Raw genomic sequence first — 23,999 nt, forward strand, 5'->3', positions numbered from 1 at the left:
TTTAGAAGAATGACAATACAGACTCTGCAACTATTGAGAGCATAATTTCCTCCTGGGTTTATAGAAGTTAAATACATTCTTTTGGGAAAGAGAACTTGGAGAAGTTCTGCATGTTCTCCTTGTGAGGTGACATCTCCATGCAGTTTTTAAGCATTTGGACAGACACACTTTCTCAGCTCACCTTTGCATGTGTGGCTTCTCTTTGGCAGCAGGCACCGGGGCTCCAGGAAGCGCAGGTGGCACAAGGCAGGGAACGATGCCGACCCCTCATCACAGGACATCACCCATCTTCCCCCATGGGCCACTCACCCCACACATGCTGCAGAGCAAGCAGTGCCACATGGCCCTGGAAGATCATGGCAGCATTTAAATGGGATTACTCCCACTCCCGGCCTCCTCGAGCAAACACGGCTCAGCTGCTGGCCTGGCTCCAGCACCGCCACTTGCCCAGGCCCTGACCTGTCGCCCGTCTCCTACCCCTGCCCCGAGCCAGGGAGGGGCTGCACCACAGCTGCTGCACTTCCAAGGAAAACCAGGAGGAATTCTCTTCATTAACTCATTGCTGGCATGTCATCAGCCTGATGACGGATGTGCAGCGCTCCATCTCCTCAGGGACTAAATAAAAGCTCTCCTGGTCAAGCCTGCGACTGAGAGCCGGACGCTGCGGTCCAAGGCTCCATGCTCCTTGCCCCGCACCCCAGCAAGCGCTCACCCACGCCCTGACTCCAGCACCCTTGCCCCACCACGCTGCCCCTTTTCACCACCCTCTGCTTTATCATGCCTACAGAAGACTTGGCCATAAACAGTAGTTTGCCAGCTTCACCTTTCCCTGATCCGTGTTTGCCCTAGAACAACATTCACTGTGAATTGCTACCATGGCAGATGGATTAAATTTCTTTTGACCTTACAATTACAATAATCAGGTAGGCTTTTCACCTGTCATCCACCTTGACAAGTAAATTGATGTTGCAAACAGGCAAGGAGGGGTGAAGAAAGTGGGGGGTGAGGAATGACGAGCATTTTCCTAACTTGCCCCAGGTGAGTGTTGCAAATTGGCAGCAGCAGCAAGGGAGTCACCCAGGGTTACCATGTGATGATTGGAGTATTAACAAACATCCTAGCATTGTTTTCAGCCATAATGTATAATTAACCCCTTGGAGCCAACGAGTCTGGCACTGTCATTGTTAGGTCTGATGTAAAAGGCAGCGTGGCCTATTGCGCTGGGAATTCCTAACAGCCCACCTCAAAGGTTTAATCATATGCAATTTATGCCTCCACAGTTTATTACATATTGGAGCTTGCTGGAATCTCTCCCGTTATCATGCACCAACATGCAACAAATCTGTGTAATCTCCAGCTGAGCACATTGTCTCACAAGTGCCCTTTCCCCATAGAAAAAGGCAGTAACAAGATATTTTTAAACAGTCTAGACTGTAAATCGAATAGGAGGAGGTGGAGGCTGAGAATGAAAGATATGAATGTAGCTCCTTTAATATAGGACAGCACATAAACATAACTTACTTTAACTCTTGCAGCTGTTTCAGAGCACCCAGAGGGAAACCTGCAAGCAGAGACTTAGCTTTTGCAGGCTCTAGAATGCTCTTGTTAAAATATGTGTATTGTTTTTCCTGGATGCCATTTGTTAGCACCCAATATATGCATTGTGCCAGCAAGTAAACACATCAGATAACAAAAGAGAAACATTTATTAAGATAAATACTCCAGAGCAGTAGGCTGTCCAACGAAAACTGCTGGGACTCTGTTTTTTAGAGTAGTAGCGTTAGCTCTGAGGAAGTCTGAGCCCTGAGCCACTTGGTGCTGAATGCTGAACATCTGCCCTGTGTACATCCCCCACCGCTTCCTCCGAGACTTGGGGCATTTGGTGGGCCTTAGCTTTTGTTCGCTGATCAGCTGGTTGCTTTTTTGCCTCTGCACTGCGTCAGATGGGTACACACAAATTTCAACTGGTTGCAGAGAGGAAAAGTAACTTTCCTCTGGTTCCTCCTGGTTCCAGCACCGGTTCCGTACGGTTCCAAGCCGCAGCACAAGACTTGATGACCAGAGCATTGTGGAAGTCATGAGACTGACCTAAACATCATCATGTTTGAAGCAGTAACATATTCCAGCTGTCTGGGGACAGGGAGTCACCTTCTGGCTCTGAATGCTTTCAGGGTCATTTTGCATTGGTGCTGGTGATGTACCTTTAAAAAACAAAACAACAACAAAAAGCAAACAAACAAAATCCAGGAGACAGGATTCTTACATATTCAGTTACATCAAGAAGCTAGGATTTAAATGTGGTAGATAAACTCATGAAAGTTTATCTTGGTTAGCAGAGAACTGGAGAAAACAAATACCAGCAGTTCCAAATCCAAATATTAACCTCCCAAAGTACTCTATTGTCTTAAAACAATCTGCTGAGACACCTGCATCAAAGACAGCGCTTGCCTGGACCAGGACATGATCTGCAGAAAGCAGGCAAAGAAGGGGGAGGAAAAATGCAGTATTATATAACAGATGAGGAACAAGTCAATTAAGTGACTTGCTTTAAATCACAGGGAATATAGAACAGAAAAAGGAACTGAATTTAGATCTCCTAAACATTCATTCAGGACTCCTGGCACATAGCTACCTTCCTTCTACTCACAGTGCCAGAGGAAAGCACAGGAAGGTCACCCGGACTTAAAAAAAAAAGAAAAAAATAAGACAGCTTCCAAATAACATATATAAAAAGATCTTCATTGCAATATGTAGCAAGATATTTTTCCCAGTATCATCTTTCAAAGGGAAAATATCAATACAGACAGGGATGCTCCCAAATAGAAAGGATTTACTGACCTTTGTTCTGCAGTGAACACTAAGCAAGGAGTTCAGCTGTGCTTTAGTGATGTGACTAGAGAAACGGGACCGTGTCATCTTCATACAGGCCTTCCAGTGGCACAGGAGTTCCTCTAGCAGCAACTATAAAAGAGAGCTGAATTGCATAACATCATCTGGTGTGGGAAATTTCTTCTCGAGGGATGACTCAACTCTTCCATCTTCCAATCTGCAGAGGAGGAAATTTTGGATTAAACCTTTAAAAGGTAATATGTGGAGAAACCAGCGATATGCCATGGCCTACTTCTTATCAAGTGCTTGTCCTGGAGCTTCAGAGAGGGAAAAGAAGGGTATAAATTAGTCTGTGCTGGACTTTAGGGTGTCACCAGAATGTGAGCTAGTTAGATTAAAGCTTGTCTCCGAAGTTTTTTCAGTCTGTGTCTGCAGTATTGATAGCTGTGGGCAAGGTACCATAGGCAGGTAACGGAATTCTCCATTCTGGGTGTCCTTTAGCGTAGATTAGACAAATGTCCATCAGGAAAGAGCTGGGTATGAAACTAATCCTGTCTCAGAATAGAGGGATAGGCTAATTCACCTGGCAAGGTTTTCTCCAACCTCGTTGTTCTACAAACAGATTAATAAGAGCTTTAATATAGAGATGACAGCAATCAATCAGTCACAACGCTTATAATAGAGCATGCTGAAAAAGGGAGAGTCTGGCTAACAGGAAGAGGCTGCCCTGGGGGTTCAGCGCGATGAGAAGGGCTTAGCCCAGGGAGACACTAACAGAGGCCCCCGGGGTGGCTCGCTCAGGGTGCATGCTTCCTTCTTAATGTCTGTTCTTACTTAAAAATAGAAGGGAAAAAACACAGCTGGGCTAAACATGAGCATCCCAAAGGGGAAGATTTGCAAGTATTTCTCCAGCCTCTGTCCCGTCAGCGGGGCTGAGCCAGTCTATGGCATGCCAGAGGGATCTCACCTCATTTAAATCCTAAAGAGGGATAGCTAATGTGATAGATTTTTTTGACAGCTAGAGTAAAGGTATTTTGAAATTACAGAAAACTGTCAATGGTGTTGAACGCTTGTGGTAAAAAAGCAGCTCTAAAGAATCCAACCAAACAGGCATATTTCTTAGTTCCCACTTGAAATCTATCTCGCACATCCCTCTTGTAGGACTGGGTATCATATCTTTGAATCTTGTATAACCAGCTCCTTTTTAGCTGTGATACTGTGCTGTAGATGTATGCTCAGTGCTACCACAGCATTCTCCCTGGTGGGTGGGAATGGATTTCGTATTCATTAATATAGAATCCAAACTCACACAGTGGAGGACACAGAGGTCACAGAGAAATCATTTGCTGCTGCTAACCCTCAGCAGTGCTTTCACACCGGAAGGTGCAGCTTCGGCCACCACGAGAATATCCTCCTTTCCCTGCTCCAATGCGCCCTCACTGCTGGAGTTGCATCAAAAAGCAAATGCAAGAGGCTAAACCACTTGGTGTAGTTAGACAACAGCTGTAAAAGGAGAAGTCGTGGTGGACTGCCGGTTAAAGCTGGAATGCCATTCGTCTCGGCTGGGGCTGTAAATGAAGCCAGCTGTTGCTTAGAGGTGGTCTGGAGGGTTTTGTGGGGACCAGCCCACCTCGGCAGGATTTTATCCACCACAGGTTGGATTCCAGCCTCAGCTCTCATCTTCTGCTCAACAGCCAAGCACAAAGCCCTTCATACTCCTCCCAGCCTGGCTGGAAAACAGGGGAAGCTGCTGAGAGACTGTGATCACTACAACGCTTCTGATGGATGCCAGCTCCTCAGACATCCCCACCCACCGAGCGTCATTACCCCACTCCTTCAGCAGAAATCCTCCCACCAGCCCCACCGAGACTGCAGCAGGCTTTGTTCCCAGTGGGACTGGTCTAAATCAGCTGGAGCAGTGGGGTTATTCCGCAGGAAACTGCCTGGCTAGACCTCCCCGACACCACCCAAGACAGGCCAAGAACTCAGGAGCTGGAGCTGACCCACGAAACTAGGAAACCCTGGTTCAGTATGGGAAGGATCATCCAGCATGGAGTTTTCCAATTATAGATGAGCTTTCACCACAGCACTGTTAGTATGCATAAAGAAAATTTATGGAAAACGGCAATTGCTTTATGCCATAAGTAGTTATTTTTCAGTGAGGTGTTTTCTTGCTTTTTTTTCCCCCAAGGACGGTTCAAATGTAGCATTCAAGACTTATCCCTTGCACTTCAAATCTCTTTCTAAACCTTGCAATTTAGGTTATTCCAGCAAGAGATCCAAAGAAGAAACCTCACCTCTTCCGCGTCCTAGATCTGGTTAATTGCCTCAGGAAAGAGACATCTCCACCAGCAAGAGAGACGACGACAGACTCTATGAGCTAAAAGCCCTTATTCTGACTGCTACAGACTTTTCAGGCCTTTACATAATTTTTTCCCCTCCTTTGAACAGCTACTGTCACATCAAAGTTCATAACATCAAAGTTCGTAACAGAGCTATCCACCCAGGAGCTAATAATTCACATAGCTCACAACCAGGAAGTAATTGGGGTTTTAACCTCTCCGTTCTGGGATCTATGTTAACAGATCACTTTTCCCAGATTATTTCTTGCATTTCCAAGCTGTGTCCCTTTACTGTGAGAGAGGCCATAATTGCTCAAAGTTGTGCCAAGAGGAAATAAGTCATTAAACTTGTAACATTCCAAAAAAACATATTCAGTTTAGAATAAGCAACGTTGTTCTAATCTTGATTGCTTTGGTTTCTATTGCCAACCCTGAAGATGCACACACCCAGAAATCAAACATTCCTCTGCACTTCAGAAGAGGGATTGTGACAGAGCAAAAGTGGGTTTTGTGGGTGTGTTTCACTTTCTCCCCCTTAAGCCTATTTTATTAGCATCTCTTAAGAAATCAGCACATTACTAAGATATCTCTTGATTAGCCTTAGCTATGCTCTATTTTTTCATAAGCAAAACAGATTTCTTTACAGTTGCACAATGCCAATAAATGCTGTATGAGATGAACCTCAACCTCACATATGTTCATTTCAGAAAGCAGTGTAACTTCAATTTGAAGTATCTATCATGCAGAAGAAGATCTGATGCAGAGATTGTACTTTTCCATTGTATTCTAGCTGCTCCCTAAATGTGAGTGCAATGTGCAGAGCTTCAGCTGAGCAGAGCACCTCTTAGGAAATGGTGTGGAAGCGATTAAAGTTTAAAATGCAATCATGGGTATGAGAGAGAGAGGTTATTCCTTCATACAGCTTTGAGTTCAAGCAAAAGAAGAGAGAGAGAAAGTATCTCAGCAAATTGTAATAGGTCAATGGACAAAGAAAAAGATAAAATAAAAAGGAAACCAGAGATGTAGGGGAAAGATCACTTGGAGATAGTGTGATGCCCAGGGTAGGGAGCCAGGGTAACCTGGCAGCTCCATCATCCTGTACATGGTGACCACTGCCACATCTCCCATCCACTTCGGGCTTCAGCTCAGCCAGGAAAACAGAGTAAAGGCAGGGCAGGGTTACAAACCAACTTTGCACAGCAGTAAGACGTTTTTCCTTCCTATGGGCCTTCCAAAGTTAAAAATGCAAGACACAAAGCAGCCCATGTGCAAATAAATATGCACCATTCAGGGGCTCACCCCCATCCTGCCATCGGTGCCAAGCTCCTCGCATGGGGCAGGGGCACAAAGGGAATGGGGGGGGCCTCTTCCTACAAAGAGATCTGCCCAGCTTGCACATGTCTACCTCTACACCACCTTGTCCTCCTAGGCATCAAGATTGCAGGTTACTCCTCCCCTCTCCCTTGTGTCCCTTTTCACTTCTCACTGCAGAGGGAAGCCAGGAGCATTTCCAGTTGGAGATATTACATAGGAAATGCCTCTCCCCACCTCACACAGGAACAAGGGGGAATTAAAGGCCAGGAGGTAGAAGGGACAGGGGTTAGGTCTGAGGGATTTTTTTTTTTTTTAATTCTGCCATGGACTCAACTGAACTTTGCATGTCCCCTACCAAAGCTGATGACAGACAGAGAGAATGAAAGAATGAAAGCAAACAGCTGGCTATTGCACATGTGCAAGTCAGATAAAGTAGGCAAATAGCAGCAACTTGGATATGAAGTGTGCCAAAATAATATACTAATACAAGCAAGACAAATAGCGATAGAAGTCTGGCATAGCCTTACCCTTACCTGGCATCCCTAACTCACAGTCCGCAACAATGACCACCCTCCCAAATGCAACAGTGGTTTATAGGCGATCAAACTCCAAGAAGTTAATTGTCAGCCTGGTTCCCCGCCCTGCTTCCAGCATTACAACCTCCCAGAAGGCTCCAGGGAGTTTCATGGCAGTGGTGTTTAATATTTCTTAAATTCCCGGCTTTATCAGCAGGACATCTCCAGCCCTCCATGGCTATGTCAAACTTCTTGACAAGCAAACTAGGCCAGAAGCTAGCACCTGGGGTCTCTCAGTGTATTTTGCTCTCATGACATCTAAATCTAGCTCTGGTTGTGGGAGGACAGTGAGATGTGCACACCTGAGACCAGCAGAACAGGAGCTCTGGTCTCCCTAGTCCAGTCCAGGTGAAAAGGAGACATGGTCCAGATGGAGACTGCCATTTGGGATATGTCCTCCTGGAGATGATTTCTCAACCAGTGCAAACCCAGCAGCCCAGACTGTTTCACTGGCATCTCTCACCATGACTTCTCCCTCTCTCCCCACTGCCGAGGCTTCAACCAGTGCTGCAGAGATTTACTAGTAGTCAGCCCCACCGTGGCTTCAAGCGAAAGGCGATCTCTGCAGGGAAATGCCCACTCTGCCGAGTGCTGCACCGGCAGCTCTGCTTCTGCACCTCGTGCCTCCACCGCTCCCATCCCTTGATGGTGATCCTCGGCCTTGATGGTGGTCACAGCAGCACCGGCTGACCCACCCTGTGCCGGGGTGAGCACAGCAAGAGGTGTTCAAATGTCCGACAGCATTCACTGTCCAAACAGTATCTCCTACTCCCCTAAGAAAGCGGCAGTGCATAGATCAAAACAAAAGGCCTGTCCGTGCAGCCTTCCTCCTTGCGTTTGTGCACATTTTCTAGACTTGTTCTGATTTGCGCTGATCGGTTTCCTGAACCTTTCCCCTTAGATCTCTCCTGCACGAGGTATCTCTAGGCTAGATCGTGGCAGCATATATCCATCCCTTTAACTGGTGTAGGACACGGCAATGCCGAACAAGCTGGTGTCAGCAGCCTCATGAAGCTCTGAAGTGTTGTTAGTTTGCCTGCTGTTAAATTAAACGCTCACGACAAGCTCCTGATTCAGGCCACCTAGGATCTTGCTGCCATCAGTAAAACCGAGGGCCCAGCCTTTCCACAGAGATCAGCATGTCATTCTTAAACAGTAAAATTCCAGAGAGACGCGGGAGAAATAGTGAATTGTGATTCTCTAGCAGCAAAAAGACCTACGTGCCTTTTTCGTAAAATACTTCACTTTTAACCTGGGTCTCTGTCAAGCTCCAATGTTGGTTGAGACTTGTAGAAGCAATAATTTATAAATTGTGAACAGTAGCAGACCAACCAATTTTTCAGAATCTGCCATTGCTTCTGAATGAAATATATGCGAAGCCCCAGGAACCCGGAGGTGTCAACCAAGGAAACTTGCTAGTACGAGTTTCCCCATCAGTCTGAGTGACCAGCTTGTCTAACCACAGCCCAGCGTATCAGAAAACAAATGCTTCTAACAAGCTGCTCTGTGTGCGCTCTTGTGACTAACAGCTCAAGGGGAAAAAAAGTTTGCAAGCAATTTATGAGTGGAAAAAAAAGGTAACACTCAAACGTTATTCATTGCAAATTATTCATGCTCTTTTTCATGCAACTGGTCTGTCCATTCATCAAAATTTTTGCTCCATCAAGGCCTGGGAAACAAGCTGTTACTCATTTTTATTTTCTTGTATTGCACTCGGAGTATAATAAATATATATAAAATAATAGTAAATATATAAAACAAAAGTCATACTCTACTGGTACATGAGTAAAGGACAGAATTAGAGAAACAACGCACCAGGCAACAGAGCCATGGGGCTGCACGTAGTTATCATGAGGAAAGAGATGATGCTTATTGTGGGGTTTAATTCATGAAGTAAGGAATACTGAGAAGAGGAACATAATGCAGAGAAGTGCCGCATCGGATTTCAGCGCTGGTTCAAACACCGCCTCGGCTGAAATCTGGTCAGTGGAAAGCAGGGTGCAGCAGCGGCTAGTGAGAAGAATCACGGCGCCTGCACAGCTCTGTGCTGGGGGCATCGGCTTCCCTCCCTCGTTTACACACGCTCCTCCTTTCTGGCTCCCCTCTCCTGGGGGTACCTGCGCAGCAGGCTGGCTGGGGAGCTTCCTCCAGGCACGAGGAGGAAAGGGAGTGGGAGAGCTTGCGGTGGGCAGGAGGGAAGCCCACGCTGGAGACCGCTCCCGTGCACAGCGTGGCATCTCCCCACCAGCGCCGGGGTGCCTGGGCGCTCTGGGCCTGCCACCATCCTGTGCACGGCACCGAGGGCAACCGACAGCGCGGAGGTTATGGGCATGAAAGCTCCCCTCTGCAACCCCTTCGTGGCGCGTTAGGTCCTGCAGCTCTCTGGCGAGAGCGGGCTGCCAGGGCCTGGCAAAAGGCTGGTGGCCACGGCTGTGGGAAGAGGAGACAAGGACATGGTGACAACAGCCAAATTTTTCAGTTGCTGATCAAAGGCATCCTGGACTCGCTTTTTAAGGCGAGCTTACGGTGGGGTACCCAGAATGCAAATACATGCACCTGCACACAAATTGAGTCATTGCATGTGGCAGGTACCAGACTGGTCTTTGCATGCATAATTATTCAATTTGCATTTGTGATAATTGCCTGGGCGAATCCAGCATGCAGCCGGGTTGTTATCCTGGGCTTGTTATAGACTGATAATAAAATTAAAAAAAAAAAGATGTCAGACTTGCTTATGCATTCCTGTTTTGTTTTTCCATTTCATTGATTAAAATGTGAGAATGAGTTTAGCCTTAATGAATGTCAAGGACTCTCTTGCTGGAAGTTAAACTAGTTCGGGCAGTGCTCCGCAAACTTTCCACCGTTGGCTGTGCCAAGGCGGATCGTCCCGACCTGCCGCACTCCCGGCTCCTCCAGCCCTGCCTCAGCCAGCGCTGCCGATGGCACGGAGCCGCCGCGGCGGGCCAGCCGCCTGCTGCAGGTGCCCACGCAGGAGGGGCTTCTGCAGCCCCCAGGCCTGCTTCAGCCTTATGCCCTTGGGCTGGTCTCCTGGCGGCTAAAGGAACACTGTCCAGCGGGAAAACGAGTCAGCTCAGGTCTGCACTTGAACACGGTGCATCCGTCTGTTTGCCACCGTCCCCCGAGCGCCAGCCTCGCACAGCCCCTGCCCAGCCAACGCCAGCCAGCTCCCACTGCTCTGGCAGAGCAAAACCTTCACCTACAGCCCTGCCTCTCTGCAGCAGCTGGAAAGGCTGGAGTACAGGAAACATGACATCATTTGCCTTCTCCCAGAAAAAGATAGATTAGGTCCTTTGTAAGGGGAAGCAGCAGTGAGAAACACACACCCCCAGCAGTAAATTCCACTATTACAGAGACACATTTACAGGGAGATAACAAAAGAAAGCTGCTTCTGCAGTGACTCTTTGGATAGAAAAAAGGAGACGTCTATTTTACTCTTTTGAAGTAGATACTGTGTAGGAAATGGCTAGCTTTTTACAGCTAGCTGTGTTTTCAGCTAAAGTTTTCCCCAAACCTGCTCCTGAAGCTATGTGCTATATGAGTCACTCCATCAAATGAAGAGCAATAATAAGTTATTGTGAGCACCAGGCTTTTAGATTTCTCAGTCTCCTCATCAGAAGAATAAAAATTACTCCCCTCCTGACTTCTTAACTTTGTTGGCTGAACTTTAAAGCTGTGGCTAAAAACCAAGCAAAAGTACTGAGCATGCTACTGTAGTGCAACTGGTTTCATGTAGTTCAAAGTCAACATTTCTGGGTTCATTTCCCAACTCTACCATGGACTTCTCTCTCTCTCTTTTTTTTTTATTAAGCCTTCAGCAAGTCATCAGATGAGTTTCTCCTCTGCAAAACAATCCTATATTTTGGGATGCCAGAAGATGCAGAAATTCATATAAGCAGATTGCTTTAAATCTTTTTTTCTTTGCATATAAAGCCAAATAAATCAATAATGAAATGAGTTACTTCTTCCTAAAGCGATTATAATCTCAGGTTAAACTGTGCCATTTGGGGAATCTTCTCACAATAGTTAACTTAGGTCATCAGCAAATGAATTACTCACTCTCAGCTAGCTCAGCTTGAGCGAGAGCAGCCAAATTGCAGAACAATATCCGAAACCACAGTGTCCCCTTGCCAGAGGACTCACTTCTGTGCAGTCCCACGGCAGCTGGCAGCACAGCCCACGGCATTTAGCTGAGGGATGCTAACGTAGCTGTGCCTGCCTCCTCCGGGCGGGTGGGAGCTCTGGGAAGCCTCTGGAGGACTTCTGACCTTGGAGAGGTGCGAGCCTTGCTCCGGACGACAGCAGGGTGGCCGTGCCGGCGCTTCGCCCTCGCAGCGCCCGCGCCCTCCCTGATGCGCAGCTCGGAGCGGGCTGGCGTGCAGGTGCGACTGCGGCGGAGGGCGAGGACGGCTCCTTCGGGCAGCCGCCCAGCCTGGCCCCGTTTGGGTCAACAGCCAGAGGGGAGGAGGTGCTCCCTGCCCCAGACAGGGCAGGCACAGGCTATTCAGGGGTCTCAGGGGGTGGAAGAGGTGAATGACTGCAGCTGCAGAGGTGAGGAGAGAGCAGGAAGGGACGTGGCTGCGGATCACAGCCCCCCCACTAGCCAAAAGAGCTGCTGTGACCTCCCAGCCAGGGCAGAGCACTCCTGGAGTCAGACGGGAGCTACTGCTGCTGCCAGACACCTCTGGAAAGGAAAGGTCCACCCAACATCAGCCTGGTACATAAACTGGTTTGACTCTGTGCTACTGGTCCTTGCCAGCCAACCTGTCCGTTCAGGCACTGGCGCCAAGACTTAAGAGCTCACCCTCATCCCTTTTGGCCCGGACGCATTGCATCACTCACCTCTGCAGCCCAGGGACTGTGACAAAGCAACCGGTGAGCAAACAGCACGGCCAAGCTCTGACACCTCTGAAAGAGCCATTCCCTGTTCACACCACGTATATAAAGATTGCTGCTTCCTTATTCCAGACCCGAGGTCAGGACAACCTTTCCAACCCACCACTCTTTTCCCTGCTTTGGATGCACATATTTCCTCGCATCTCCTGTCTCCTTCTGCTATATATCATATTGTGTGCAGCAATCAAGTGCCACATGGCCCTCACGTCCATAGGTAGCTTGGGACACTGGTCAGATGGGGGCCTTTTAAAGGTAAGGTTAGCCACGAGAAGAGAAGTGTTTCTAGTAAGCCTGGATTAATTGGGTTAAAATCACCATACAAAGAGTTATCAGATTTCCTTCATACAGGTTCTCACTGCTTTGGTTTCTCTGTGTTCCAGTTTCTCATACCAAAATCTTCCTTGTATCATCCAGCTCCATTTCTGTGCCTCAGCTCTTCACTGGCCTGGATGGTTGGGGACAGGACAAAACATCTGCATGGTGTCTTCACAGAGAGGACGGGCAATTTTGGTGCTACTTTTGGGCAGCGACGGCTGTTTTGTTTGTTTGCAGCAGCTGATCTAGCTTCAAGCCTTCTGCTTCACACCCACAAAGAGGAAGGAAACCACATTTCTTGGTGCCTCTGCACACACCACAAATTCACACAGACCCAGGAGGCTGCCAGGAAGGGGCTTTTTCAAGAGAGAAGATCCTAGCAAGGTCTGATTTCTAGCTGGGAAATGCATTATGCATCCAGTACCTTAGGGGATCTGTTGAGAAGGCTGAGAGAGGCTGGCAGTGGGTAGCGATTAAATATATTGCAGCTATTATTATTATTACTGTTGAGAAGGCAAGCACTAGGATATCATTGAGGGAGGTTGAGGAGAAGAAATAAAAGCAAAATACAAGCAGCACATAGGATATTAAACCATCTTCAGAAACTAACCCAGGGAAATACAAAACCAAAGTACAGCTAGCTGAAATTTTTTCTTCAAATGTTTCCACATTCGTCCCATCGTCCTCTCCTCAGTCACAGTCAGAGCCACATTTTGCATTGAAATGGAGTGTTTAAACCTAGCAGAAATCCAGCAGAAGCAAAGGTTACGCACTCAGTGTGCAATTTTGCAGCCAGAAGAGCTCATTGACTCCTGGGCTCGCTGGGTCAGTGATACGCTTGTACGGATTAGGATGGAGTTATTCCAGGAAGGATCTCAGTTTGCGCTCAGTGGCTGCGACTGTGCACACGTGTGTGGGGGGATATGCTGGACCACGATACCCTGAACCGTGAATGTTAGTTCACAGAAGTCAAAGTTGTCAAATCCCTACGGGACCACAGTTCGGCAGAGGGAGGAGGCAGTCCGTGGGCAGGAGCAAGCAGTTTGCAGAACAGGCATTGGTTCCGAGTTTTTGGCAGCTATACTGCCTTAAATGCAAATCATTCTTGATCTGTAGAAATAAGAATTATAGCTATTCTAATAATATCCATTTTAGAGTCAAAGGCTCCATCCTCAGCCCAATGAGGAGAACAGAGAGATTCCCAGTGTGCCTGAGACTCATCCCAAAATGCACATTGCTTTCCTGATTTATTGGAGACTGACGTCCATAATCCCAGCAGATCCCAAGCAAAGAACAAACCAAATTAAGGCTGCTACCTTTTGAAATTGGAGTTCAAGTCAATTAACTATTGCAAAAAGACTGTTGTTTGCACCACAGTCCCTAGTGCTGCAAAATTTTGCCTGCTATTATTCGTTAGAGACACTGCGCTAGTGCACATTTTTGTAAATACAAATAACAGGACCCTTTCCTCGTGAGTTTCACTCGTAAATATTTTAGCTTTTAGACACCCCAGATCTCTCTGTTAGTGTCCTCGATCTGCTACTGATCTAAGTAAAACACACACCAGAAAAGCATCCGTGTTATTCCCACCTGTAAAGATCGTCATAGGAAAGCAGATACCACACGACCTAAAGGCTGTACTTGGTGGAAGTAAATCACTGTGTGTTCACTTGAAACACGATGGCATTCAGGGCCTCCTGTCAAAAGCTGGGTCTCTCTGTGCGTGGTGCTGTGTAGACTTCCAGCAGATAACCCCTCTACAAAAAGTGTAAGGAAATGGAATAAAGGTGTGTTGAAAGAGAAAAAGAACTTTAGTCATGTTCCCACTGCTTTCTTCTAAAGAAATAAATGGGACTATTGTCATCGTTTTCAAAGGAAGCGAGATCAGGCCTTTCACTGAACACAGAAAACAGAAAGGAATACGCTTTCCCTTCCCTTGAACGCTGCACACTGCTTTTCCTGCCTAACCACTCTGCAAAAGGCAAGCAAAATATTTCCCATCTGCATTACGTTAGGACCCCACCACAAAGACCAATTACACTAAGAAAGTTCAGTGGTCACAAAATAGCACGCCTGGCTTTCCACCAGCCGGGTCCCCACGCCGGCGGGCAGCACAGTTCTGGTTTGTCGACAGAGCCCTTCCCCATCCCGCCGGTGCCTGCGCTCTTCCCCTCCGCCACCGCGCAGAGTCCTGCCCTGCAAAAGCGGAGCTCGGGACAGATGTTTCCGATTTGCCTCTCTCCTGCATTCCTAGGGATAAGCAGGTATGTGGAGGCAACAGCCCTTTCCAGGCTCGCTTTTTTTTTTTTAAAAAAACCCTCCATTTCCCATGGAGTTTCAAAACAAAATTGCTTTTATTCCAAGTGAGAATGGAAGCGCAGTCTCCAAATGGAAATGACATTTATCTTGAAGCAGAAACGCCAGTCTTCAGCGCAGCCTCGCCCTCGGCAGCTCGAAATACGGCCCTGCCGTTACAGCAGAGCGCAGGGGCACCTTTTGTTTCACAAAGGACATCCCGTTGGTAATCTTATACCTGCCACCTGCTATTATTCTGATGGGCTTTTGATGACTGAATCATTGCCGACTTTATCAGGTACCTGCTTCCACAAGACATGCAACACACGCTTCTGCTGAAACCGCGTAAGGAGGTTAATGTGCCACATCCTCGCTGCGGAGAGAGCAAAGTCCCAAAGTGCCCAGGTGCAGCACGTGGGAGACAGGAGCTCTCCCGCTCCCCCCCACACACACCCCTAAGCTGCAAATATTCCTCAGTAGCAAAATAAGCAGTTAAAAGGCAGCTTTAGGCTCTTCCCCAAAGGCAGCGCTGCTCAGTAGGTGTCCGGAGCTGGACGGTGCCCGGGGGAGCCCCAGCACCCTCACACCCCCCCATGCAATACTCACGCGCGTCTGGTCACCCCGGTGTCGTCCAAGCTGGTCGGGACGGGGCAGGCGAGCTCTGCCGTGGAGCAGAGACGCCTGGGCGTGCAGCGGAGCAGCGCCCGCCGCCTGTGCCGCGCACGGGGAAGGCACCGCTCGGAAGAGGCCCCGCTGCCGTGTGCTGCGGCGGGTCCGACCCGGCCGCGCTGCGGCTCCCCTGCCTCTCCCGCAAGCATCTTTCCCAGTGCGGCCCTTTGCACGCACTTCACACGCTGAGCAATATCAATTAAACTTAAACCACGTTTAAAGAGCCCCGTCAGGCCAGGAGCTTGGTTCGTGGGCAGGTCAGGGCTCATGAAAAGCATGACCTAACCGGGTGCAGACTACTTGGTGCTACTGCGCGGCTTGTTAAACTAGACTGGGGTTTCATCTTCCCTCCAGCTTCCTTTGAAAAACCCAGCCCTAAGGTTTCTCTTTCCTCATCTCGCATGAGGGTAAATTTGGGAGAGGATCTGAGGTGGACAGATTTGCCTGCATGGGGTTTTACAGATCTACTAATCTGCACAGCATCCTTCTCGCTACAGCATGAGGTGGAACGATGTTCCACTTGGTCAAATGCTATTCCCCTTTTATCTTTTAATTTCCAGCCCTGCAAACAAGTACATCTGCCAGACTGTATGTAAATAGAATAATGGGTTCTCTGGCCGGCAGGAAGGTATGACTCATTAATTGCTTTACACCACAGTATAGAAAGCCATCAGTGTCAGCTACTGCCAATCTCCTTGTAGAAAAGACTTATATTGCGATTGCATTTTTCAAAAGAAGCTTCTGTGTGCTCTGCCACTGTTTGCTATGCAAATTTTGGTGTTAATTGCACCAAAATGAGAAGCATATTACTTAAATCAGTGCACTCTTCAGATGGGCATCAGTGCGTGTGTGTGATATTCTGCCAGATGTTATTTTATTACTGCAGTTTAATACCTAACCATCTGCTTCCTTCTTATTTTGTCATGGTTTGTATTCTCCCTGGGACCTCTTTTCTGTCACACCGGCTTTTATCATCTGCATTATGTATTAGTATGGTCAAGGCTAAAGGCTGGCAGCATCCCGAGCACACTGCTTGTCCAGGGAAGCAAACGAGCAGCAGAACATTAAAGTAAGAGCATGGAACTGACAATTCAATTGGAGCAAAGAATAAAGTTGGTAAAAAAAGAAAAAAAAATCAGAGTTGATCGTTTGGGGATTAGCTATAAAGATCCCAGCTGAGACAGAGTACGCTACACTCTTGATGGATACAGAGGCAGAAACCAAACACCTTGCAGCTCACAGCACCCTGCAGCTTAAAAAAGCCCAAGAGTTTTTTAAAAACCTATGGGGGATAGGCTGGACAAAATGTATTTTATTCATTTATCTGAAATTAATTTTTTCCCCTCTCTCTCCAAAGTGCTGAGCGCTGCAAATGCCTAGACAGAGAAAGCAAGAAGAGACAGGAACAGATTCTAGCTCGACTTCCCCATTGCTCAGCAACGTGTTAAAGATCTGAGCCCGGGCAACTCGAGGGCTCTGAGGAGGTATCGCACCAGCAACAGAGCTGCTAACACTGCTGTTACATAAGTGCAAATGAGAATGCAAGGCAGACAGTGGAAAACGGAAGAGAATCTATGACAATTGAAGCGTCCACATTTCAGCAAGAATACTGCTGACAACGACTAGGAAAATGCAAAATCCCTTTAGACTTGAATTTCCACGTCTTTGCCCAAACCCCAATGGACTTCCATTAGAATTAAAGGGTATTTGCCTCGGAGGTACTCACCAGCATCTGAACTACTTCTATTCTGCCACTTTCCACCTTACAAACCAAATTCATCATAGATTGAAAACGATGCAGAGACTGTCACACAGGCACTCTGCAGAGGACTTTATCAAATCTCATTTTATCAAATATAGCCATATTCCGCTGTTTATGATGTCAGTTCTGAATATCTTCATGAGATATTTTAGAAAGAGCCTTCAGTGATTCTCCCACATTATAGTCAAGGAAGGGAAAATGTTGAGCCTCGAAGCCACAAGGACATGAGAGTGAAAGCAGCAGTTAGAAAGAAGGGAAGATAATCTCTTTTATATTTCTTTTTTTTTCTTTTTATTTTAAGACAAGTAAAGAATGTGTTTAAGTTTTTCAGATTGATTTCATGGGGGCATTTTCAAGGGCCTAATGGCCTACCAAAAGCCAGGAGCCCTAAAGAGCGCCGTGTAGGCTGGCCGTCTCTAGCGAGCCTCAGACCAGGTCTCCGAGGCATTTTAACATTCATGCTCTCATGAGGCAGTGAGATTGTTCAGATAATTCATTTTGCCAACACATAAAGCAATATTTTCAATAATTCTGTCTAGTCTGTTGCAATTTTATCGTCTAGTAAGAGATAATGGATAAAAATGACCTGACCTTTTGTTAGTAAACTTCCACTAGGCTACACATAATATTACTTCGCACTTCACATCCTCAAAGCACTGTACAAATACTAAGTAACAGGTCCACATGGTAACTGTCAGGTATAATAAAGAGCAAAGAGCATGGCATTTGCAGTGAGCAGGGGAGCGCAGCGTCTCCAGCCATCCACAGTATAAATCTCACTGTTTTGGGAGATCTTGTTACAACAGGTTTGTGTCCCTGCCATGTCATACCGGTTTGCCCCAAAGGTGTTATAACTTTGCTATGAACACAGCCCTAAAGTAAAGGCCATAAAACAAAAACAGTTGCATAAGAGTACCCAGTTTCTGACTCCCTTTTGGTTAAGAATGAAATTAACATTCAATTGATTAGGAATTAAAAGCATGACAGGGAATATAACCCAGATGTACTGCAGAATGGACAATGGATCTGAGCAGCAGAAGCTCTTGCCTCCAACCTTTAAAGCTATTAACCCTGGCATGAATTTTTATTTAGTGTTAATTAGGGTACTGGCAGCAAAAATCAATTAATTAATTACATCTCAGATCCACTGGAAAGCATAATGGAAATCAAAGAGAGCTAGATCGTTCTGCATCCATGGAGGAAAAGCTGTTACAACAACTCTGGAGGATGGCAAGCTATTTCTTTTTAAGTGTAAAGAAATCAGCATTCAGAGAAAAAAAGACAAAAAGCCTCATCTGAGCAGAAGTGCAGAGTCCTTCCCTGGCCCATCCTGCAGGGCAATATTTACCCCTAGTTCCTACTTTCATTTTTGCCCCTGGAACTCTCCAGCCACGGGGATTTCTCACACCAGCCCTTCTGCAAAGTCCGCTCTCCTCCTGCTTCTTACCAAGCGACACCCAGCTTCACCCACACCCCACCCCACCAGTTCAGGTCATGGGACCTCTAGAAAAGGTACAGAGGGTCCCCAAGGGGAGGTGTTTCTGCATGGCTCAGAAGAGGAGGACAGCACACTGGGACATCCAGATCTCTCTGGAGAACACACACGTTCTGCTGTTTCATCTATTTGGATAACAGCAGGTACTGGGTTTGGTTTTGCTTTATTTTTTTAATGCCCAAGCTACAAATAGCTAAATAACATTACCGACAGTGATTAGCAGGTGCTAATTACAATAGAATTCCTGTCAGACTGCACATGGCATAAACACAGCCTGACAAACTCGTTCAATTTTTAGAGAAGGGGGGGCACGTGCGGGGCCGGTCAGTACGCGTGCCGCCGGGGGCAGTCAGCTGGCAGGCGGCTCGCAGCCGCAGGCAAGGCGACACGCCACAGCGCTTCTCCAGACAGCGCGGGAGGAAGGGGCTGCTCTACAGCGGCCCTTGCAACGAGCCTTGCCTCCATGCGTCTCCCTGTGACGCGGGCTGGAGCGGTTCCCCCGCCCCGCTGCAGAGCAGGACCTCCCACGCGTGGTGCACCACCAAGGAGCCCCACGAGGAAACTCGCAGCCGTGGGGCCGTAACAGCCTTAATAACCTATGGACTCCTATGATGCTTTTTCAGAGGTGGACTGAAGGGTGGCGGGATCACAAGACTTCTCCAAGGGGGTGTGAGAGACAGAGAGCGAGAAGGAGGCCGCCTAACCCCAGCACAAGGCCCACCTTCTGCCGTAGTGCAGGCTAGCGGCTGCCACAGAGTGGCTTTTATTTGGGCAGGACGACAATATTCGGCCTTTCTGGTTTCAAGACGTGAAAACTAGAGACTTGTGCAAGTGGGCGTTCGTGGTGGGCGTCAAGCCCCGCACAGCTTGCAAGTCTCCTGCTCTTCCAGCTCTTGTGCCATGGAACATACGGACTTGCGTTGCTCAGGACGCTCTAGAAGAGCTGGCTAACAAGCTCTTGCATGTCCTAAATCGAAGCATTTTGATAGCGTTAATCGACAGATAGTGCTGCCCTAGTTGTGTTTCCAGCCGCCCAGGAGCTGGCCGGTATCAGGCGCGCGCCGGGGAGGCCGGGGCGAACGGGAGCGTCGCGCCTGCCTCCACCAGCCGCCCTATATGCTCCGCCAATTTATCAGTGCCACCGAGGAGAATAAATATTTATAAATGGTCTGTCAGCTCTAACATGATAAATTATCTCCAGTCATCACATAGATAGTTCAAGATGTGTTAAGCCAGTTCTAAACATTTGGTTAAGAAAACGTCGGAGAGGGGAGCCGAAGGGGGAGAGAGACGGAAAAAACGCGCGTGCCAAAAAGCCCTCCCAGGGAAGGACAAAACATTTACCAGTCCGACTTTCCAGCGCACTTCTTGCCCCTGGTTTGTGAAGTGTAAGTAACCTGCTGAAGTACATTAAAACTCTCTTGACTAACCCTGGTTTATTGTAAATATTACAGCAAATCCATTGTAAACAGCAGCAAGAGGCTTTTGGGAACCCATTAATCAAAATAAACTGCTCTGGAAAATGCCTCTGCTCAGCTTGTTTAACTAGCGCTGCAGCTCCATACTGCATAGCTGATTTCAAAATATACAATTTATTGCCTTGGATGTCTTTGCTCAGAGCTAGATCTAAATTCCTCTGGGTACTTTAACATACAGTTAATCAAAGCACAATGCCACCCCTATCATATTTACAATCTGGCAGGCAATTAGTCAATAATAAATAAAATGCATTGGAAAGACAAATGATATTACTGTGTATGTATCAATGGGCTTATAGGCTCAAAAGATTTATCAGTACCACTGGAGAGAATAAATATTTATAAATGGATGTGTCACTCATAAAGTGATAAACTATCTCCAGTCATCACATGAAGAATGCATATTTTCAAGTTGACATACTTTATTATCTACCTAATCATTTTTCGAAAGGTGGTTTTCAACTTTATTAGCCATACTTAACAACTGGAGGAACTTATTATCATCATCTCTGATTTGAGGTAGTAGAGCAAAGCCCCAGTCAGGATTTGGACTACAGGCTGTCCAAAGAGAATAAAAGATTTTCTTTCTTCTTTTTTTTCCCCTTTGGCCACAAGTGAGTACTTTAGCCAAAGTCCTACAAACTCTATTTCAATGACTAGGACATCTCAGAGGAAAAAAATGGTATAACCTCCCCCTCCAATAAAAACTCCAACATTCAGAATGTTTGAATCTCAGATGTCATTGACAGGCAGATACTTGAAACCCATCAGGAATTAAACCATTTTGATCAGTTCTGCCGCAGTTCAGCACTGGGAGGGAGCAGGACAGCTTTTGAAACAGCCGTACAAAGAGTCTTTTACTACAATTCCTTTCTTATCTTTTCCAAAAATAGGAACCATACTCACACCTAGTCCTGCTGATTTAAATGAGTGACTTACAGTATCAAAATTAAGCATGTGTTTTAAGACCTACCGATTTTTATTATAAATATTTAAATAGGAGTGCTTTTTAGCAAAGCAGCTTGTATTAGCAAAAATGTAAGTGAAGTTACTTTTGTGTAAAATGTTTACACTACAGCTGTATTTGTGAAGCAGCTTTAAACCAGCATAGCTGCACGCACACTTGGAAATGTTCACAGCAATAGGACAGAAGAGAGTAATTCTTTTCTGCTCACATCCTCACAAACAGATCATTAGCTCCTGATTAATTCAACCACATATATTTCCAGAACTTTGATTTTATTTTATTCTATTTTGTTTTATTGACTGAAAAGCTGAAACTGTCTATTCTGAAATATATATGACTGTTTTAAGACCATTAATAACCCAATAACTAAGCTTAAGCTTAAAAGAAAAAACCTAGGCGTCCAGTGAGGCCCCCAGTGCTGGAGGACAGATGTTTCTGCGTCTGCACATGCACTCCGACGCCGTGCCTCTGGGCTTTCCTGCCTCGGGGGACGGCGCTGTGCTAGGCTTGTACGCTGAAGCTTGTGAGTATGTAATGGAAACTGGATATTCTCCACATCTGCAAATCTACCATGCCAGTTAGACCTGATAAAATTTTAAATGCTCCCTTGAATGAAGTTTTTTAAATGCTGCTGTCGTTATCCCACTCGTTTTACATTTGCGTTTGGCAGCAGATGCCATTAGCGAACATTGAATGTCAACAGTGTCATGATGTTGCTCTTAGAGACGTGTCAAGTACCCTGGCATGGTCTTGTTGCATTTAAAATTAACCACAGTAGCAAGACTCTGCCAATTTCTTGCATTAGATACAGGATCAGGCCAGCAAAAGTGTCGGGTGCATAGAGAGCGTTTCAAGAATAAACAAGCAACAAGCGAACCCCCTTTCTTCAGCTGCTTTTTCTTTGTGCCACATCTTGTCATGCAAATTAATTGTTACAGAAAAAGTCTTTCTTTTGCTCCTGTTGTCCAGAAAATTTTGCCTTAGCAAGGAGAAACCAGAGATGGTAGCTAACTAAATGGCCCTAGTCTGCTGGGAATCCTGTAAGACAGGCTCTTGCAAACTGATTTTTAACTTGTTCCTTGTTCCTTTTCCTTGAAAGAAATTAACATTGGAGGAAGGACAGGAATTTAGATTAAACACCCAGATTTGTTTCCCTAGAAAAAAAAAAATATGCATTTTTGAAGTGTGCTGCCCAGGCCATGCGAGTTAACGGATCTTAGTTTAAGTGCATCTTTTTTTCCTGATGCAGTCGCAGAGTTTTTCTCTGCAAATCATTTCTCGGTGTAAATCTTCAGTTTCTTGGAAACCACATGACTGATGGTCCTCAGCGTTCTAGCTCGAGATAATCTATTGCACTTTAGCTGCAGAGTTGCCCACTCAGCATTATACACTGCTCTAGTTTGCACCACTTGTTTTACGAGGTATACTATCAGCTTTACATCCTTCTTAGCTGAAGCTCTGACAATTTTTTTCCTCTATGATTCAGACCGAGGGAAAGAAATGCATTTTTTGAATTGAGAAACACTCATGTTAAACTATTTTCATCTTGCTTATTCACATAAAGATGAAAAAGATTTAGAAGAAATGCGTGTGCAGAACCAGAGCTGGGGCAGAGACCTGATACACCTAAAAGCACAAGCAGGTTACCCGGGGTCACGCAGCCGGCCGGCAGCAGGACCGCTGCAGCAGCCGGTGCCGCACAGCGCTCACCCCCAGTGCCACCCCGGCTGCTGATGGAGCGCTAATTAGCTATAATTTCCTATTGTAGTAATTAAAAGATCTGAAGCAGACAAAGTTTATCGCACACTTTTTTCAGCTTTCCCTGCATATTTCTGTGCAAACCTCTTTACCAAAATCTGGGTTATGTGAATATTCCTACATGCCACCTGCTTCTCAGCGAGCAAATAATCTCCAGGCGCACGGCGCTTGTCTAGCTGTATAGACGGCGTGGAGCGGGTGAGCAAGTCCCCAGGCCTAACTGCATCTCCGCTTTCCCTTAGGCAGAAAGCGCCAAACAGACGGAGCCCTTTGGGATCAGACTTGTGCTCTTATCTCTCCTTGTTTTGAAAAGATACGCGTGAGCATTAGCCTTAAACAAATAAGCACACCCTTTGACACGGGGGCAATACGGCCTGTAGGACACAGCAAGACCAGTGCCAATGGCTTTGGCGAGAGGCAGCTGCAGACCTGCCTTTGGGGCCCGGGGAGCCCCGGGACGGCTGCACCGGGAGCCCAGCGCAGGGTCCGCGCTGCAGCGGTGCGGCTTGCCTATACCGGCACGCTGCCAGCCGGCTTCACGCGTTTCCCTGGTCCAAACAGCATTTTGCAGCGTGCAGTCACATTGCTGCAAAGAAAAACCAGGCAAAGCCTCGGGAAGAAGGTGGGGGGGCCAGGCCGGAGGGAGGTGGCAGTGTGGCTGGCGGGAGCCACGCGGGACCCCCGGCGAGCAGCTGCGGCACGCTCCAGAGCGGCATGGCAGACATCTGCTTCTCTGCCTGTGTCAACGCGGAGCATTTCCCAAGCCGGAGCGACGCACCGCCTCCCTGGCAGCGCCTGCAAAACGCCTCAGGGACCTGGGGGTCACCTGCAGCACGCAGACGTCAGCTCCAGGGGCTGCCTACGGGCGAGACAGCCTTTCCGGCGCGTGGTTCGGTGGGAGAGGGCAGCTGAGGGTGGCCCAGGGCTGCCAGCCCGCCGGCCGGCGTCGCGGTAGCCTGGTCACCGGGCTGCTCCAGCGTGCCGGGAGCCTTGGCCGTGCTGGGGCTGCTCCAGCTTTGCCCTCCCTGTCCCCAGGGGTTTGCCGAAGTGGACCCGACTGCAGCAGCCCCACTCATGCCTTGGGGAGCTCCAGCACTCAGCCTGGCCTCCCTGCTGGCACAAACGACCACGAGCCCATGGATAACGGCGAGCAAGTGCAGCCTCATCACCATCGGCTGAGCTCTGCCCTAATCATCACACCCAGGCAGTGCCAAGGGGCCTGTGGTCCTCAACGGCCAGACGCTTTGCTATCCACGAGCCGCCCCGGCTCACGTCCGTGCTCCTCA

General features: G+C 47.4%; 1 long non-coding RNA gene across 1 annotated transcript in view; it reads right to left on the reverse strand.

The window, feature by feature from the left end:
* Nucleotides 1-1,693: 1,693 nt before the first annotated feature.
* The window catches only part of LOC112980449 (uncharacterized), a 64,602-nt gene continuing 42,296 nt past the window's right edge, over nucleotides 1,694-23,999 (reverse strand). The window contains exons 11-12 of the long non-coding RNA XR_010392052.1: nucleotides 2,839-3,046; nucleotides 1,694-2,201 (exon numbers count right to left, since the gene is read on the reverse strand). This is a non-coding gene — a long non-coding RNA (uncharacterized LOC112980449). The remainder of the gene's footprint in view (nucleotides 2,202-2,838; nucleotides 3,047-23,999) is intronic.

The sequence above is a fragment of the Dromaius novaehollandiae genome, chromosome 17 (genome assembly GCF_036370855.1).
Source record: "Dromaius novaehollandiae isolate bDroNov1 chromosome 17, bDroNov1.hap1, whole genome shotgun sequence".
Classification (NCBI taxonomy): Eukaryota; Metazoa; Chordata; class Aves; order Casuariiformes; family Dromaiidae; genus Dromaius; species Dromaius novaehollandiae.